Source organism: Hemicordylus capensis, chromosome 3 (genome assembly GCF_027244095.1).
Source record: "Hemicordylus capensis ecotype Gifberg chromosome 3, rHemCap1.1.pri, whole genome shotgun sequence".
Classification (NCBI taxonomy): domain Eukaryota; kingdom Metazoa; phylum Chordata; class Lepidosauria; order Squamata; family Cordylidae; genus Hemicordylus; species Hemicordylus capensis.
The window spans coordinates 356,387,012-356,396,433 of record NC_069659.1 but is presented as its reverse complement, the minus strand read 5'-3'; the positions used below and the strand labels follow the sequence as shown (position 1 = coordinate 356,396,433).

General features: G+C 47.3%; 1 long non-coding RNA gene across 1 annotated transcript; it reads left to right on the top strand.

The window, feature by feature from the left end:
* The first annotated feature begins 729 nt into the window (after nucleotides 1-729).
* On the top strand, nucleotides 730-5,122 carry LOC128351335 (uncharacterized). The gene is made up of 3 exons (XR_008319715.1): nucleotides 730-788; nucleotides 1,257-1,312; nucleotides 2,464-5,122. It is a non-coding gene; the product is annotated as an uncharacterized LOC128351335 (long non-coding RNA).
* The last annotated feature ends 4,300 nt before the right edge of the window (nucleotides 5,123-9,422 follow it).

Below are 9,422 nucleotides of genomic sequence, written 5' to 3'. Positions count from 1 at the left end.
AGTGAGTGGCCGTGGCTTTGGAACGTTGGGGATCTGCGTCCCTGCCTCCCTGGGCTGTTCTGGGCCTGTGCGAAGCGCAGGCCCAGAAGAGCCCAAGGGACACAGGACCGCAGACACCAGTGTCCCACAGCCACGGGCGGCCATTAGCCGGTGTGTGGCGGCGGGGGAAAGTGGCCGAGGCGGCGGCGGAGCCGCCGCCTCAGCCATGAGCTGCGGCACGGCGAGAGGAGGCCGAGGCAACCAGAAGCGGCCGCCCTGAAAAAGGCAAGGGCAATGGCGGCGGGGGAAGACCGAGACGGGGGACAGGGAAGCTGGGCGAGGTGGCGGCGAAGCCGCCAACGAGGCCCCCGCCCGCTCACAGCCGCCGCCGCCTGCTCACCCGCCCTCCCAGCTGCCCAAAATGAAGCTGGGCGAGGTGGCGGCGAAGCCGCCAACGAGGCCCCCGCCCGCTCACAGCCGCCGCCGCCTGCTCACCCGCCCTCCCGGCTGCCCAAAATCACCTTCCCCGCTCCCCCCCAAAAAAGATTAAGGGCCAAAATGGCCCATGAGAAGGTTGCCGCCCCCGCCTATCGCCCTCCTAGCTGTCGAAGACCACCTTACCCGCTCCAGCCCGAGGGAAAAGAGAGGAGCTCACGAGCAGAGCTCCTCTCTGTGCTAAGTCACTGCTCAAACTGCCGCTATGGACGCAAAGGACGCCTATTGCGTCCATTGCGACAGTATAGGCAGCAGCTTAACACAGAGAATAGCTCTGTTCCCGAGTTCCTCTCTTCTCCTTCGGGCTGGAGCGGGTAAGGTGGGCTCCGGCAGCTGGGTGCGCGGGAGGGCGATAGGCGGGGGCGGCCACCTTCTCATGGGCCATTTTGGCCGTTATTCATCCACCCCCCCCCAAAAAAAGTAAAAGCAAAATAAGGAAGAACAAAAACAGAGACAACAACAAAACAAAAAACAAAAAGAGAGAGGGGACAAGGGGGGGGGAAGAGACAGAAAGAGAGAGAGAGAGACAGAAAAGACGGGATAGAAAGCTAGCGCCCATTATCATAACGGGCTTAAAAATACTAGTTATTAATAAAGGACAGGCCTGCAAGCGCAGAGGACTGGGACCAAATTATCTTCAAGAAGGATGAGTTATTTCAGAGTGTCTCCCGAGAGAAATTTCAGAGAAATGTGTGGGTGGTTTCCCTACAACCTGCATTCAATAAGAGGAAGCCATCAAGGGCTTGCCTATCACTTTGGGGGCTTTGTCTCATCTTGTGTAGGGTCCGTGAAGTCAGGAGCAAAGCTGCTGGACTGGCATGGGGCGCCTGGAATCAAGGTGAGCTAGTTTCTGCTTCTATGCTACCAGCTGACTGTTGCTAACCTGTTTAACTGTCCCTGTTGTTTCTGTCCCAGGAAGTGAGCCTGAACCAAACTTCAGTCTCCAACTGGACTGATGTTGCTGCCTCCACCTGGCTGCATCATAAAACTGAGAGGAGCTGTGCCTTGCAGAGAATGCTGGGGTATTACTCCTGGACTGTACCCCCAAACCTAGAGCTTTTTGCAAACCATCATTTGGGATGCTTGTGCAACCAAGCCCTGCAGCAAACCCTGACACTTCTTGTTTGCAAGGGCCCCCAGGTCTTTTACAAAAATTTAATTCCCTTGATTCTTAAGGGAATGTGCCATGATGGTTAAATCAGTTAAGGAATGTCCTCGAGGATCTGCTCTTACATTTTGCAAATGTAAGCAAGACTCATCAGCCCCAGCAGAACCACCATGCCTCACTTTTCCATGTCAATAAAACTTGAAGCCATATAATTAACACAAAACCAAGAACTAAGCCATGAACAGCTTTCTGATGGAAGCCAGACAGGCGCTGGGGTGAAGCTAAGAACTGGGACTGGGTGGGCAATCCGAACCAGAGAACAAAAGCCAGGCAGACTGTTGTCCAGGCAAAATTCCGGTCTGAACAGGAAGTCTTGCTAGCTCTTCCTGTTGAGGAGGGCCAATAGCCAGCCTAGGTAGGCAGAGCCATGCCGGTTCCTGAGAATTCTCCATTGCCTTGGGAAATGCTCCAATCGGTCGTCCTGGGGGCTCACCATACATGGGGTGGCTGTGCTCAGAGCTAGGGTCTCCTAGTGCTACCTTTGATAGCTTCTGAAAAGCATGAAATAACCACAACGTAGCCGTTCGCAGTAGATATAGGCAGAAAAGGACTATAACAAACAAACCAAATTCACCCAGAGTCTTAGTTAGTTTTGACCGGGCATCAAAGGAAGGGACCAGAGCACAATGTCAGAGCACAGTATTTGCATAAAGACAACTGTAGATTCATTCCCACACATCTATATTTTTCTTGGCTTGGTCAGAATATGAAGCTAGCAATGCCAAGTCTATGGTTCAAGTCCCACTGTGGCCAGGGGATGTCAACTGGTAAGTTCTCCTTCATTAATTCTACAATCCTCTTCCTTCTCTGGATGTTTCCAGGCAAAGGCTGGACAGGGATGCTCTAGCGGTTTCTTGGGCTGAGCAGAGCGTTGGGCTAGACAACCTCCAAGGTCCCTTCCAGCTCTAGCATTGTATGATTCTGGCTAGAAGATGTCGAAGAAGAAAGGCACTTAGCAGATGCCCATGGGAACAGCATTCCACACCTGAGGGGCCACAGCAGAGAAAGCCCTGCTCCAGAAGACACCCACCTGACTCCCAAAGGAAGTGGTATGCAAAGCAAGGAGATCAAAGATGACCTTAACAACAGGCAGATTCATCTGTATCCATGGAATGGATAATTCCATAACAGTAATAAAAATACTTCCCAGTCAAGGTATATCCAGGTAATTATACAGATAATTGTTACATTTCAGTACCAAGAAGCACTTGAAAGCACACAATTATCTATGACAGAGACTGCAATGGAAACAGCTAATTACTTCACTAAAAAAATTCTTGTTTCCATCTTGTATCAACATGAGGGGAGTAAGTGTGCCTGGAAGCCCACAGATTGTTATGAAGATCTGGAGGGGCACAGAGGAGTTGCCACCAAAATGTGCCTCCAACAAAACTCTGACTGCATTTGTGGGATGATCCGAAGGGGGGGAAAGGAGGACGTTTAAGGAAAACATGTATCCAACAGATCACTCCACAGAGCACATTTGAAGATCCATGCTCTGGCAGTGTGGACGGCAAAGAAATTATTCCTCTTTGCCCGTATTGCTTCTGCAAATTCATATCCAGCTGAGTTGTCTAGGGTTGGGAGGGGGCTAGTATGTACCCCCTCCCCCTTGAATTTGAATTTGGAACTATTGATCATTTGCTGTGACATTTTAAATCACTGTTTTGCAGATAAAATTTCCCATATCTGGGCTGAGTTGAATTCCACAGTTCCTGCAGAATCTATTGTGGAGGTATCCAGCAATTCCTCTTATGAGATTAGATTGGATCACTTTCGGTGTGACTCCTGAGGAAGTGGACAAACTGCTTTGGATTGTGGGTCCTTCAACGTGTTCTCTTGAGCCTTGACCAACTGGTAGTTGTATTATTTTATTTACCGGACCCTCTCTGGTAAATATTATAAATGCTTCTTTGAGGGAGGGTAGGATGGCTCTTTGTCTTAAGGAGGCTACTATTAGAATTTATTTGAAGAACTCAGAATTTGATCCCTTAACCAATTATAGACCCCTCTCCAACCTTCCATGGTTGGGCAAGATGACTGAGTGGGTGGTGGCCTCTCAGCTCCAGGCAGTTCTGGATGATGCAGAGTAGCTAGACCCATTTCAAACTGGCTTTTGAGTGGGCTATGGGGTTGAGACTGCCTTGGTCGACCTGATGGATGATCTCCAATTGGATGCTGACAGTGTGACTCTGCTGATCCTTTTGAATCTCATGGCGGCTTTCGATACCATCAACCATGGTATCCTTCTGGGTCACCTGAGGGAGGTGAGATTGGATGACACTGTTTTACAGTGGTTCTGTTCCTATCTCTCCAGTAGATTCCAGATGGTGTCGCTTGGAGATTGCTGCTCTACAAAGCAAGTACTAAAGTATGGAGTTCCACAAGGCTCCATACTGTCTCCAATGCTCTTTGAGATCTACATGAAACTGCTGGGAGAGATCATCAGGAGATTGGGTGCAGGGTGTTATCAATATACTGATGACATCCAAATCTATTTCTCTATATCAACCTCATCAGGAAATGTCATAACTTCCCTTAATGACTGCCTGGAGGTGGTAATGGGCTGGATGAGGGATAATAAACCAAAGTTGAATCCAAATAAGGTGGTAGTACTGAATGTGGGAGGTTGGGATCCAAGAGATGGTTTAGATCTGCTTGTTCTGGTTCTGGTTACACTCCCCCTGAATGATCAGGTATGTAGCTTGCAAATGCTCCTGAATCCAAAACTCTCTCCAGTTTCTCAGGTTGAGGCAGTGGCTAGGAGCACTTTTTATCAGCTTTGGCTGATATGTCAGGTACACCCATTTGTGGTGGTAAATGACCTTAAAACAGTGGTGCATATGCAGGTAACCTCCAGGCTTAATTGCTGTAATGCGCTCTACGTGGAGCTGCCCTTGTACACAGTAAAGAAACTACCATTGGCACAGAATGTGGCAGCCAGACTGGTCTCTGGGACAACTTGAAGGGACCATATAATACTGATTCTGAAAGAACTGCACTGGCTGCCGATATGTTTCTGAGTGAAATACAGAATCCTGGTAATTACCTATAAAGCCCTCAACAGCTTGGATCTAGGTTACTTAAGAGAATGTCTTCTTTCTCATCAACCCTCCCGCCTATTAAGATCACGTGGGGAGATACAGTTATGGTTGCCCAGCTCGTTTGGTGGCAACTTGGGACTGGGTCTTCTCTGTGGCTGCGGAATATGCCTGTCAAAATAAGAGCATCTCCATCACTGATTGCTTTTAGAAAGACCCTCAAGAAACACCTATTTTCTCAGGCTTAGCTGAAATTAATTTTAAACAATTGTTTTTGTCCTATGAAATTGTTTTAACTTTCTATTCTGTGAAGTTGTTTTATTTGTTTTTTCTCTTTTTTATATTTGTTGTTTTAAATTGTGTGCACTTCCTAGAGATATACAGGTGGTATATAAATATGAAAGAATGAATAAATAAATCCAGAAGAATTTCAGTAAGACTAGCAGGATTTCTCCAATGGCTTTCACACATTCCAAGGACCTCACTGGCTTTCAGATGATTCCACATTTGTGGCAAAACACAAGGATGTTTGAAGGGACTAAAACTGAGTTTTGATAAAGCTAGTACCATTCCTTGGGTGATCATTCAGAACGGTCTCTCCCAAAGGGGTGATAGGAAGAATGGCCCTTCAGATAAACATCCTGCCCCCAGAGGAGGACATTGCAATGTCCATGGAAGACGTCCCATGGGCACACTTTGAGCATGATCCCTCTCTAACGTCATAGCCTGTATCATCCAAACCAGCACACTGTCTCTCAGCCTAACCCTACTGATAATATTGATGTGAGCATAATGTAAGAATTGTACATCAACAAATGAGCCAGTGTGGTGTAGTGGTTGGAGTGCTGGACTAGCACCAGGGAGACCCAAGTTCAAATCCTCACTCAGCCATGGAACGAAATGGGTGACTCTGGACCAGGCACTTATCTCTCAGCCTAACCTACCTCCCAGGGTGTCGTGGAGGTAAACATAACCATATACACTAGCAGTGGCTCGTTCTATGGAGCCAGGGGGGCACCCAAGGTTGGTGGTGGGAGAGTTGGTGGGAGCGAGCTGGTGGGAGAGGAGAGCTGGTCTTGTGGTAACAAGCATGACTTAGCTAAGCAGGGTACACCCTGGTTGCATATGAATGGGACACACACACACACAATGTATGTATGTATGTATATATAGGTTTTGTAAATTGTGGATGATGCATTTACTAGAGAAAGACAAGTATTTATCACTGTTAGATTTGAATTGGCATTTTGTGTACATGAAGTATTCTTTAAAAGGATGATTTCTATAGTCAGTATACGTATTCCATAAATGTATAGAAAGCAGAGATTCCCACAGAAAAAGAAACATCTATCTATGTATCTATTTATTTTATTTGATTTTTATACCACCCTTCCAAAATGGCTCATGATGGTTTGCAATTAAAATAAACCATTAAAACAGTAAAGAGCTAAAAAATAAATAAAAATAAAACACAATATAACAATTAACAATTTAAAAACATTTTAAAACAACAATTAAACAATTGCAGTAATTAAATACCGTAAAACCTGGATAAAATATTAAAACTGATTTTAAAACCCTGGAAAGCCAGGCCAAACAAATACATTTTAAGGGTTCTCCTGAAGCCTAATAGAGAATTCAAATTACGGATTTCCGTAGGGAGTGCATTCCACAGCCCAGGAGCAGCTACCGAGAAGGCCTGCCTCTGAGTCGCCACCAGACGAACTGGTGGTAACTGGAGACGAACCTCCACAGATGACCTTAATATGCGGTGGGGATCACGCAGAAGAAGGTGCTCTCTAAGATCACTCAGACCTAAGCCATTCAGGGCTTTAAAGGTAATAACCAGAACTTTGTATTTTGCCCAGAAACATATTGGCAGCCATTGCAATTGTTTCAAAACAGGCTTAATATGGTCTCTCTGGGTTAACCCAGAGACCAGTCTGGCTGTTGCATTCTGAACTAATTGAAGCTTCCAGACTATGTACAAAGGCAGCCCTATGTAGAGCGCATTGCAATAGTCAAGCCGGGAGGTTACCAGCTGATGCACCACTTTTTTGAGGTCATCCTCTTCGAGGAATGGGTGCAGCTGTCGAATCAGCTGGAGCTGATAGAAAGCATTCCTGGCCATGGCCTCCACCTGAGATACCAGAGTGAGGCCTGGGTCCAGGAGTACTCTCAAGCTGCACACCTGCTCCTTCTGGGGGAGTGTAACCCCATCCAGCACAGGAAGATCTAACTCATCCCTCAGATTCTGAGCCCCCACAATGAGCACCTCTGTCTTGCTTGGATTCAGCTTCAATTTGTTATCCCTCAACTGGCCCATTACTGCCTGTAGGCAGGCATTTAGAGAATGAGTGCCATTTCCTGAAGCACTCGGAACCGGGTCTAAACATGTTAGCCCTCTGTAATATTTCAGAGAGAGACTGTTCCTTTTAGAAATATAAATATTATTGGAAATTAAATACAAACTCACGAGTCATTAAGGTGAGAGAAGGGAACGGGAAGATACAATAAAAGTCAACTAAACAATTGCCCTGAGCTAGAAATGTAATGAAGTCTTCGCTTTTGCCTTGGCGAGGGCAAGGAGGAAGTTGCTAATGCCCCAGTAACAGCTATAATATCCTGGTTTTCGTAACTGTTTTGCATGAAAAATTTTTTTGGTAAAAAATTACTTTTTACCAACCTAACTTGGGGGCGGGTTGGGGGAGGGAGGAATATAGCATCAAAAATAACCCAGAAGTTCTGTCAGGAGACAAAAAAATAGGTCCTCTTTTACTTTTAAAAGTTCACGCACTACCACCTTTGTTAAAACACCGAAAACAGCCATACACATGTTATTGCCTCTCCCCCCTCCCACAAATTATTCGCTTGCTTATTAGGATGAAATGCAAATAAACTGGAGGCTCTCTTGTATGCAGTAATGGCTTTTGTTAAAGCACAGTTCCAGGTGTTTCTTTCGGCTGCGGCAGCAGCACCAAGCCCCCTCAACTCTCCCATGCCCCAAGAAAAAGGAGGAAGGAGCCTGTCGGAGCCAACGCTCACCTAAGGAGTCAGGCTCCATGTCTCTCCTCCTCATCAGCACACAAACACACAGCAGTCAGCTGCCCTCCCTGCCTACAAACTAAGCAGTGGCCAGATGCTTAAACCAGCAGAGAGGTGGGAAGCTGCGAACAGCGGCCTCAATAAATGGGGCATGGGCATCCCTTATACACAGCAGTCTCTCTTGCTTGTTCTTTCTGCATCCACGTGCGGAGGGCTCCGATGCATCACATGTCCATCCACCAGCCAATGAGAGCCCTTACCGACGCCAGAGAAGGCAGGCTGGACAGGGTCAGGATGGAGTTGGGAAGGAGGAGCAAAAGGGAGATGGGGAAAGGAGGGAGGGGACTCGAGAGAGACACAGAGAGAAGGAATACTTCCGGAACACCGAAGGAAGCGTGGGCACTGGGGAGCCAGTACAGTGATCATGTGACTTGCTTCTGGTGGGGTCTCAAGGCAGCAGGCCTGGAGACAAATATTGCCCCTTGCCCAATAGTACTTACGCCCCTTCCTCCCTGGCAGCATCTCCAAGAGAGGGCTGAGAGAGATTCCTGCCTGCAAGTTACCCCTGCTAACTTGGCAAAGAGGCACCTTTGAACATGGTGATTCTCTTTATTTAGCAGAGGGAGAGTAACTGGCCCTCTCCACACCCAGCACAGCATCCCTCCATGACTGTTGCTGGTGTCTATCTTGTGTTTCTTTTTAGATTGTGAGCCCTTTGGGGACAGGGAGCCATCTTATTTATTTATTATATCACTGTGTAAACCGCCCTGAGCCATTTTTGGAAGGGCGGTATAGAAATTGAATTAATAATAATAATAATAATAACAACCTTGGAGAAGCCACTGCCAGTCTGTGAAGACAATACTGAGCTAGATAGACCAGTGGTCTGACTCAGTATATGGCAGCTTCCTATGTTTGTATGAAGCTTGGGTTGCTCCCCTCTATACCCCCAACCCACCCAAGAGTCACACTGCCTTCAGGCTGGCCAATTGTCAGGTAGAGCTGCAAGGTCAACCACATAGCTCTGCCTGACAAATGGCCGGTCAGCAGGCAGGCAGCACAGCTGTTAGGCAGCATGCAAGAAAAGAGAGGAGCAACCCAAGCTGCCTCCTTGGGTGCCCCCGTGGCTCCTTAGAATGAGCCGCTAGCGATAGACACCTGTCCGGGCTCCTTGGAGAAAGAGCAGGATATACATTTAAAAACAATCAAACTTGTATTCAGTGAAGAGGAGAATCCGAGTGATTCCTGGCTCAGAGGCCAGTGCAATTGTACCACCACTACCCCCCGCCGTGTTTTGCCCTGGGCACCTAGATGTCCAGCTCTGGATCTCATTGCTGAGGTGGCAATTGGCCACCCCTCGCTCTGGGCTCTTGAACCGTTTTCTTGTGGTGTGCCTTGGGAATTCCCCCCGTGCGACTGAAGACTGAAGGCTCGTAGTGTTGCATTTGCATAGATTAAAAAACCAGCACCAGCAGCTAAAAAGCCCCAGGAAAGCCCTCAGATATCTTCTTTTTAAAAAAAGCATTCTAAGCGGTTCTTGTCCTGCTGCCTTGGCAACCAAATCTCCATTTCTGGCTGGCGCTATTTTAATAACTGAGAGGTTGCACTGAAGATGGGGCTATGTGCAAAACTACAGACTTATTATGGAAAATTAAGGCAACGTCAAAGGTTTGTTTGGTCTCTGAAATGCCTCC